Source organism: Onychomys torridus, chromosome 1 (genome assembly GCF_903995425.1).
Source record: "Onychomys torridus chromosome 1, mOncTor1.1, whole genome shotgun sequence".
Classification (NCBI taxonomy): Eukaryota; Metazoa; Chordata; class Mammalia; order Rodentia; family Cricetidae; genus Onychomys; species Onychomys torridus.
The window spans coordinates 32,678,970-32,688,985 of NC_050443.1; the positions used below are offsets into that span (position 1 = coordinate 32,678,970).

Genomic DNA, 10,016 nt, shown 5'->3' on the forward strand with positions numbered 1-10,016 from the left:
AAGAATGCAACATATCTTTGCATCATTAAAGCAAATCTTCCACAGTGTAAACAAATGCAACACATCTTAAAATGATATTCCACAACAGAAGAGAGCCTAAGAGAAGGCATAAGAATCAGAGACTCACTTGTTCACACATCAATGATCTTAGAAAAGTGACAGCAATAATATACACACAGCTGACCTGGTACTAACCCATGCAGGCCCTGTGCTTGCTGCTTCTGTTTCTGTGAGTTGATATGAGCTTTGCTCAGCTGAATTAGCAGGTCTTGCCTCGTGCTCGTGATGTTGTCCATCCCCTCTGGCTCTTACACTCTTTCTGCTTCTTCTTCACTGGGTTTCCTGAGCTCTGAGGGGAGGAATTTGATAGAAATGTCCTATTTCAACCTCTCCCTATGAATAATGTTTAGCTGTGGGTCTCTGTACTTGATCCTTTTGTTGCACTAGGAAGCTTCTCTGATGGTGGCTGAATAAGGCTCTGATCTCTGAGTATAGCAGAATATCATTAAGAATCAGTTTATTGCTGGGTGGTGGTGGCGCACATGCCTTTAATCCCAGCACTCGGGAGGCAGAGGCAGGCAGATCTCTGTTAGTTCGAGGCCAGCCTGGTCTACAGAGTGAGATCCAGGAAAAGGCGCAAAGCTACACAGGGAAACCCTGTCTTGAAAAAAAGAAAATTAAAAAACAAACAAACAAACAAAAAAAGAATCAGTTTATTGAGTTCCTGCTGTGGTGGCCAAGGCAGTGTAGCTCTGTGACAGCACTGCCATGATGCCCAACAGGAAGGTTAGCACCTAGCGGCGAAGGCGGCGGAGCCCAAGCGATGATCCAAGAGGCTCTCGGTCAGGCCCGTCCCTGCCAAGGTGGACACGAAGCCAATGAAAGCAGCGGGAAAGGATAAGTCATCAGACAAAAACATGCAAACCAAAGGGAAGAGGGGAACAAAGGGCAAACAGGCTGAGGTGGCAGACCAGCAAACCACAGATGTGCCTGCAGAAAACAGAGACTGAGAACCAGAGTCCAGCCTCTGAAGTAGAAGAGCAAGAAGCCAAGTCCGACTAAACATCCATCATGTCTGTCAGTGTCCCCGCCTCCCTTCTTGTATAATCCAGATAAATATTTTTATCAACTATTTGGTAAATGCGAGTTTTTTTAGTAGCTCTAGAAACATTTTTAAAAGGTGGGAGGAAGTCCCACCTCATCCCATTTTTTAAGTGTAAATGATTTTTTTAAAGAGGTTAAATCACTTGCTGGCTGTTTATTTTTTGGTACAACCAGAAAATAGCAGGATACTGAATCAGGAGAGGCGGTGACTATCTCGGGGGTCACCATAACATTCCGTAGACGGGGCTAGTTTTATATCCTACAACACAAAGCATACTACATGGTAATTTGGAGTCTTGGTCGTGCATTTGTGTCTGGAATATTTTCAGTTATTTCTGGTCTCGAGTTTCTAGTAGAACTGTATTCTAAAAAAACCACCCCTCGGTCCTTGCCCTGTCAGAACTGTCTCTGGTCATGGCAGTCCATTTTCCTAACAATTGTGATAATGTGCTGTGAAAGATTGAAATTTTGAATATGTACTGTATGTGGCATAAAACTGAGTCAGTGGAATTAAGGATTGTGAGCATTTGATTGTTATGTGAGGTCTTAGGGAAAAGTTGCCAAGCTTAGGATGGAACATCACTGGAATAAGTTCAAAGAGAAACAACACATGGCTCTTTTGGGTACATGAACACAATGTATGACTTTTAGAGTTTGGGTCCATGTTTTAAGAACTGAAATGTCTGTGCACTCAACCGATAAAGTCTCAGTGTGAAAGAGTAAAAAGAGTCAGTCTATCACTAATATTTTTGAGATGGTGGATGGTGGTGAGATAGGGAGGAACTGGCATGAGTTTGTGGAGGGGAAACCATAATCAGAATATATTGTATGAAAAATATTTTCAAGATAAGAAATATAAGCCATATTTAAAATTAAAATGTCCCTTTCCCTGAAATGGAGATCCTTCATGTCACATCTTCCTCCCCCCCCCAATAATTTCAGCTGAATACTTTTTCAACAAGAATTATGCAACTGAATTGTTTTCTAGTACATAAATAAGAAAATTATCAGAAATTTACTAGTTTGGAATGATACAACTAATGATTTTTTCTACTTAAGCTTATGAAATTGGACTTTCATGGGTATTACATTAGATCTGTAGATAATTTTCAGTGTGGGGGCTGCAACAACATCATGACTTTCTTCTTTCTTGATCACCTTAGTTAACTCTGTTATGGTTCTCCAGAGAGCACTGTTGGGCTACAGATGGAGCAGAGGCAAGGCAGTCTTCCCCTGGAAACAAAGACGTAGGTACAGAGTATAAATGGTGATTACAGTTCAATTTTAGGGTAATTTAGATGTGGGATTGAGACAGGCTCTGTGACTTCTTGCTTGAGTTACTTAAGGAAACATTTAATTTTTTCTGCATATCAGCATCTCATTTTGACCTTACACAGCTAGTATGGTCATCAAATAACACAGTGCTTTAAGGAAACACACAGAGTACATGGACCATAGACCGTGATGAAGAAATGCTAGTGAGGGTGAGAATAATGATGCTGGTGATGATGATGACAGCAACGTCAGCCTGCACTGGAGAAACTCTCTTGAACAAGCTCTAGCAGTAGGGGCCTTCCTTAAAGTTTATCCACGTCTTCATCTAAAAGTTACCTGTTCTGGTATTGAATCAATTCAAATCAATTGACTTGTCCATAGATATAGGTCCATAGTTTCTGATTTGTATTTCTTAAACTGTGAAAAAGTTGTCTTTCTAAATTTGATACTCCAATTTTCCTGCAGTTGCCCTGGGGAGCAGGTGCTGTCCCCTGCCCCCATTGTGCCAGAACACTGTTTGAAGCTCTTACACTTCTTGTGTTGTATTATTTATTAGTACTGAAGAGTTTCTAAAGCATCTTCATCTGGACATGTAGTCTCAGCGATGAGCAGGGACTGTAGATACTGGCACTCTGCTGCCTTTGTTTCATTCCCCTCTAGTAATAATTCTGAGATTTTTTGTATCAAAAAAAGGTTCCAATTATCAGCTTCCCTTGGTGCTAGAAGGGACCATGTACTCAGCACTGGCCAAAGGCATGGAAGCACAAATGTGATCACCCCTGGGGTGTTGAGATTGATCGAAGGTGGGTAGCTTGTATTTCCCATCCCTTTTCTCCAGGGTCAGAATTCTGATTTGCTTGAGAGCCATTAGTGATGGTGAGAATGAGGCCACACATCTAGGTTTGGGGAATTGCAATTTGGAATAGATTCTGTTGACTGATACCACGGAGCATTTAGCCTAGGTCTAAACTGCTCCTTAATTAAGTCATTATTTTTATGGGTTTCTACTAGAGTTACAAAAGCTCTATCTCAAGCAAAAGCATTTTGCTTCGCCCTTTAAAGTTACATCCCATTACATTGCACTTTCATTAGCTTCTTGAAAGTTCGAGAAAGAAACTGAAAATACCACTCCCCAAAAGGGGAAAACCTGCTGGAGAGGAGGTGAAAATCCATAGCTGTCAATACAGAGAGTATTCCAGGATGCAGGGGTTACAAGTGTGAAGGCTAGTCCTGTTTACCAAGGGATTTATGTTTTTTCTCCTCCTGTGCTGCTTGACATACCCTGCATTTGTTAAGTGTTTTCCCTCTGGCTTCTAGTTGAATTGTACCACCAGGAGACTAGAAGACCAAAGGCAAGACACTTGTGTTTCTCATATTCTGGCTGTCCACAGGGCTCAGTTCTGTCAGTGCCCATGCCTCCCCACCTCTCTGCCCATCCTCTCCTTAACTATATAACTATAGCTACCTTCTCTCTTGTCACTGTTGCTTAAATGGTTCCTTTAGACCAAGGTGGGAATAGCATTCCTATTAGCCTTGAAGTCTTTCACTACTCCTTGTTCTTCCCCTTCAACTCTGCCTGAGTAGTATTTCCTTCATTAGATGCTCCTGATCCCTTCCATTTCAGGCTGTCTCTTTTTTTTCTAGGACATTTTGAGAGAGCAAAATGAGAATGTCTTTGGAAAACAAGTAAAACAATGAAAAATGCTCCCATCAGCTCAGCTATTCCAATTCCCTAAATTTCCTCAGTGTAATATCAACTTTTCATCTCCAATTTTGATGATCTAAGATCCTCTCTCTTTTTATTAATATGACTAAAGAATTGTTACTTCTTTTTTAATTTAAATATATTTATTTATTATTTTTTTTTCATTTTACATACCAACCCCAGTTCCCCCTCCCTCCCTTTCTCCCGCCTCCTCACCTCCCTCACACTCTACCCTCATCCACTCCTCAGAGTGGGTAAGGCCTCCCATGGTAGTCAACAAAGTCTGACATACCAAGTTGAAGGAGAGCCTAGCCCCTCCCCATTGTATCAAGGCTGAGCAAGGCATCCCACCACAGGGAATGGGCTCCAAAAAACCAGTTCATGCACCTGGGATAATTCCTGGCCCTGATGCCAGGGACCCCACAAACAGATCAAGCCACACAGCTGTCACCCACATTCAGCGGGCTTAGTTCAGTCCCATGCAGGTTCCCAATCCTGAGTTGTCAGTCCAGAGTCAATGAGCTCCAACTGGCACCGGTCAGCTGTCTCTGTGGATTTCCCCATCATGATCTTGATCCCTTCTTCTTCTTCTTCTTCTTCTTCTTCTTCTTCTTCTTCTTCTTCTTCTTCTTCTTCTTCTTCTTCTCCTCCTCCTCCTCCTCCTCCTCCTCCTCCTCCTCCTCCTCCTCCTCCTTCTCCTCCTTCTCCTCCTCCTCCTTCTTCTCCTTAATGTCAAATGCCATTTATTGAAGGAGGGAGGAGGTCTTAAATACAGGCTCACAGCACAATGGGAGAACCCCAGAGGGCAGAAGTTTGCTTCTGATGTGTGTGTTTTTTTTTTTTTTTTTTTTTTTTTTTTTTATGGAGCCTAGGATTGAACCCTGGGCCTTGCACTTGCTAGGCAAGCACTCTACCATTGAGCTAAATCCCCACTGATAGTTTACAATCTTGCATCTAAGCTGTTAACGCCCAATATGCAGGATACACAGACAAGGAGCTTCCCTTAAGCATTCAGGAGGGTGGAATCTCACAGGGAATTAGCATAGGGAGGATATCAAGGTCAAGGTCTGCAAGCAATGCAACAGTTACCCAAAACAGGTGCCAGGGACCTACAGGTCCCCCCTTTTACTAAAAGATGAGCTTCTGACTTAGGTTGTGTGGGACATCAGCAGGTCACCTTACCCGTCATGGAGACACCTGTCCAGGCCACACAGGCGCTCTGTCTTAGGTTGGTGAGTGCCCCCAGATATTACCCATCTCTGAATACTCATTATCATACAGGCTCAATTGTGTGAGAGCTGCAGAGTTAACTGTTGCCAAAGATCTCTAAGTGGCGCTGGGCTTACAATCTGTGTATTCAACACAGAAAAGACAAACAGAAGTCTTAACCCACCCATAGCCTGTAGGCTGAAGGCAGCTGAGCCATTCCCTTCCTTAATGAGCCTTACTGCAAATTGGAGTCCCGAGAGCAAGTGGAATTTGAGTTTGTAAATTTGTAACTTTCAAAGCCAATCAAAATGTATATAACTATTGATTTAAATTTGTCATGCCCAATAGAATGAAAAAATAGTTAACTGTGGTAGCTATTTTTGCTGCCAGGGTCTCCATTGTGCTAGCTGTTATGAACAAGTTATGAAATGGCAATCCCAGAAACAGTAGTAGCAGTGGTCGTCACTGTTATAACAGCAACAATGGCAGCATGCACCCCAATCCTACTCATCTCCCAGTCCCTCCATATTTGTCCCTCACCCCTGCACCAAGACCCCCCAAATTAATTAAAAACAAAAGAATAAAAACAAATACCTTGCTCCTCCATCTTTCCAACACCTCTTCATTCATACTAGTGGCATTAAGAGTTTTGATGTTTCATGTAGTATACTCTTTTGTTCAATTAGCTCTATCCACTAAATGTACATTGCAATGAGTTATGAGTCTGGTTTAAGGCCTCTGGCATACCATCATTAGTGGACCCTCATTGAAACTCCTCTTGGATATCCTGCTGTTGCCCTGAGTCATGGAGATCCTGCAGTTACTGTTTTACAGGACTAGTCCCTTCATGAACTCCAGAAAGTTGTAGGTGGGGTAGATGTTAGGGTGGGTCAACCCAAGGCCCAGGATTTGGATCTGGGTGGTAGTTGAGCTGTTTGGTTCAGGCCACTGGGACTGCCCTGTCAGATGAGGGGCAGAGCCAGCTTTCCTAGGCCCATGCCATTGGAGCTACCTCTCCCTTGCCATGGTAAGGAGTTGGACCATCTTTTTCAAGTGGTGGTGGGGGGCAGCTATATGAGGGCCAGTGAGGGGGTGGGGCTGGCTAAGCATGACCCTCAGATTTTAACATGCATGGTTCCTATGGTCCCCAGTGGTAACATGGGCCTTGGATATCATCACAGACCCTGGATGCAGCAGGAATATGAAACCAGGCATGCCCTCAGCATCAGATTGGGCCAGTAGGTCACTATTGCCCTGGTGATAGCAAGGTCCTTGAACACCAACATGGTTTAATGTGGCTGTCCAGACTCTGGGCATCCACTCAGCCCCAGGTGGCAACAGGAACCATGCACATAAACCCAGACCCTGGCTGCTGCTGGGCAACAGACTCAGATATGGCCCATGGCTGCAGCGCAGACCCAGATGACACCATGGCCCTGTGTGGCAGCACAGGGAACCTAGATCAGCATGGCTCCAAGCAGTAGCATGGTGCCCTTAGACACCAACATGGCCCAAGGCTGTGGTCCAAACTCCAGGCATTCATGTGGCCTTTGGAGGTACCATGGGCTACAGACACCAACACAGAACCTGGCTGTGGTAGGACCACAGACCCAGATATGGTCCTTGGTAACAACTCAGGCTTGGATGTCACCATGGCCCCAGGTGGGATCATAGACCCTCATAACAGTGTGGTCTTTTCACACCAACATTGCCTAAGATGGTATGAGGAGTCACAGACATCAACACAGAACCTGGTTGAGGTAGGGCCACAGACTCAGATGTGTCTCTTGGCAGCAGCCCTGGCCTAGATGACACTATGGCCTCAGGTGACAGGGCAGGCCATTCAGATCACAATGCCCCAGCAGCCACATGGCCCTTGGACACCAACATTGCCACAGGATATGGCCTAAACCCTGGACATCCATCTGGCCTTGGTGGCACCATGGGGCATAGACATCACAAACCCCAACTGTAGTAGGACCTTGAACCCAGACATGATCCTCATCAGCAGCCAGGGCTTGGATATTATCCTGGCCCTGGGTGGCAGCACAGGCCATCCACATTAGCATGGCCCCAGTGGCAGCATGGGCTCTTGGACATCAACATGGACTCAGGCATCTGACCAGACCCTGGTCACCTGCATGGTCTTCAGTGGTTACTGAAGCAATGGACATCAACACAGACCCCGGCTGCTGTAAGGGCACAAACCCAGATATGGCCTCTAGCAGCAGCCTGGGCCCAGATGTCATCATGTCCTCAGTGGTAGCACAGGCTACTCAGATCAACATGGCCCTGGTGGTGGCATGGCCCTGGGACACCAAAATGGCCACAGGAATTGGCCCAGATGCTGATCATCCCTGTGGCTTTGGTGGCAACATGGTTCATGGGCATCAATACAGGCCCCAGCTGCAGTGGAACCACAGATCCAGATATGGCTATAGGCAGCATCCCAGGCCTGGATGTCACCCTGTTCCTGGGTGGCAAGTGGGCTGCCAACATCAGCCCATTCCTCACCACCCTTACTTCTTCAGGACTGCCTCAGTACATGAACCATTCCACCTCTCTTTCTCTCCCATTTCTCCACCACATACTTGCTCAGCATAATGGCACCAACCATTATGGTGCCTTTGGATGCTTCAGGTAGGCTGGATTGTAAGGATCCAGGCTACCCCATGGGTGTCTTTCTCCCACCTGAGCCTCATGGCATTGGGTGGGCCTGTGATATTTCACCATCGACCTATTTTTTTCATTCAGTATAGAGTTGCTCATTTACCTTGAGTCTGTAAACTTTTTATTGTCTCTGTTTTTGTTGATATCCAGTTTTAATTCATGGTGGTCTGACAGGATGCAGGGAGTTATTTCAGTTTTCTTGTAGCTATTGAGACTTGCTTTGTGTTCAAGGATGTGGTCAGTTTTGGAGAAGGTTCTATGAGGTGCTAAGAAGAATGTATATTCTTCTGTGTTTGGGTGAAATATTCTGTAAGTATCTATTAGGTTCATTTGATTTATAAGGTCATTTAGCTTCATTATTTCTATGTTTAGTTTTTGTCTGGGTGACCCATCAATTGGTAAGAATGGGATACTGAAATCTCCCATTATCAGTGTGTGAGGGTCAGTATGCTATTTAAGCTGTAGTATTTTTCTTTCTTTCTTTCTTTTTTTTTTAACAAAAGTGGGTGTCCTTGTGTTTGTAGCATAGATGTTAAGAGGATGATTATGTATTGTCTGTCTCCATCTATTTTGACTAATTTTGGTTTGAAGTCTGTTTTGCTAGATATTAAAATGGCTAAACCAGCTTGATTCTTAGGTCCATTTGCTTGGAATATCTCTTTATAATCCTTTACCATGAGGTAATGTCTATCCTTGATATTGAGGTATGTTTCTTGTATACAGCAGAAGGATGGATCCTGTTTTCACAGCCATTCTGTTAGTCTGTGTCTTTTTATTAGGGAATTGACACCATTGATATTGAGAGATATCAATGACCTATAGCAGGTTTTCTTGGACTGCCAGACCCTATATCATAACACAGAGACTTATTATTAATTATGAATGCTCAGCCTTAGTTTAGGCTTGTTTCTAGCTAGCTTTTTTTCCCCCTAAAAAACTTAAATTAACACATTTCTATTAATCTATGAGCTGCCCTGAGGCTCACTTACCTCACCTGTGTACTGTCCATCCTGCATTCCTGCTTCCTCTGTGTTTGGCTGGTTGGCTCACCTTTCTCTCTGCCCCTCCAGCCCCACCTATCCCTCCTCTGCCTAGCTACTGGCTGTTTTAGCTTTTTATTAGACCAATTAGGTGTCTTAGGCAGGCAAGGTGAAACAGTGACACTTCTTCACATAGTTAAACAATTACTCTATTGCACTACAATGATCAACTATTGTTAATTCCTGTTACTTTGTTGTAGCTGTTGTTGTTGTTGTCATGTGTGTGTGTGTGTGTGTGTGTGTGTGTGTGTGTGTGTTTTCCTTAATTTGGTTTTGCTGATGCGACGACATTATTTATTTCACATGTCTTCATGGGTGTAGTTACCTTCATTGATTTGGAGTTTTCCTTCTAGCACCTTGGGAAGGGTTGGATTTATCGATGGATATCATTTAAATTTAACTTTATCATGCAATATTTTATTTCCTCCATGAATAGAGATTAAAAATTTTGCTAGGTATAGTAGTCTGGGCTGGCACCTGTGGTCTCTTAGAGTCTTCTGGCATTTAGAGTCTCCATTGAGTAGGCAGATGTAATTCTAATCCGTCTGCCTTTATATGTTATTTGCTCCTTTTCCTTGCAACTTTCAATATTCTTTCTTCTGTATGTTTAGAGTTTTGATTATTATGTGGTAAAGGGACTTTCTTTTCTGGTCCAATCTATTTGGTGTTCTTTGGGGGATATAGTCTGTTGCAGCATTTGGGGAAACCCTGAAGATTTGGTTTGGAGAAACAGAGAGAGTGGAAGTCAGTTGGCAGCTTACCCCATCATCTGGCTGGCATGTTTTGTGGTTGAGCAGAGGCTCCTCCAAGTTGGACAATAATAAGTAGGGGAGGAGAATCCATTGGCGTTGGTCTGTGGGATCCATAAGAGGTGTGGGCAAGGGGAAGGGGAGGCTGTAGCTGGTGTTTTGTTGAAGCACTAGGGATGACCCTGAGAAGTGAGTCTGAGGGGGGGAGCAGAGAGAGTGGAGGAGGACTGCAGGCAGCTACCTGGTCTTTAGGACTGCAGGCAG

At 44.1% G+C, this 10,016-nt stretch overlaps 1 pseudogene; it reads left to right on the forward strand.

The window, feature by feature from the left end:
• Nucleotides 1-771: 771 nt before the first annotated feature.
• Nucleotides 772-1,079, forward strand: LOC118581726 (annotated as a pseudogene).
• The last annotated feature ends 8,937 nt before the right edge of the window (nt 1,080-10,016 follow it).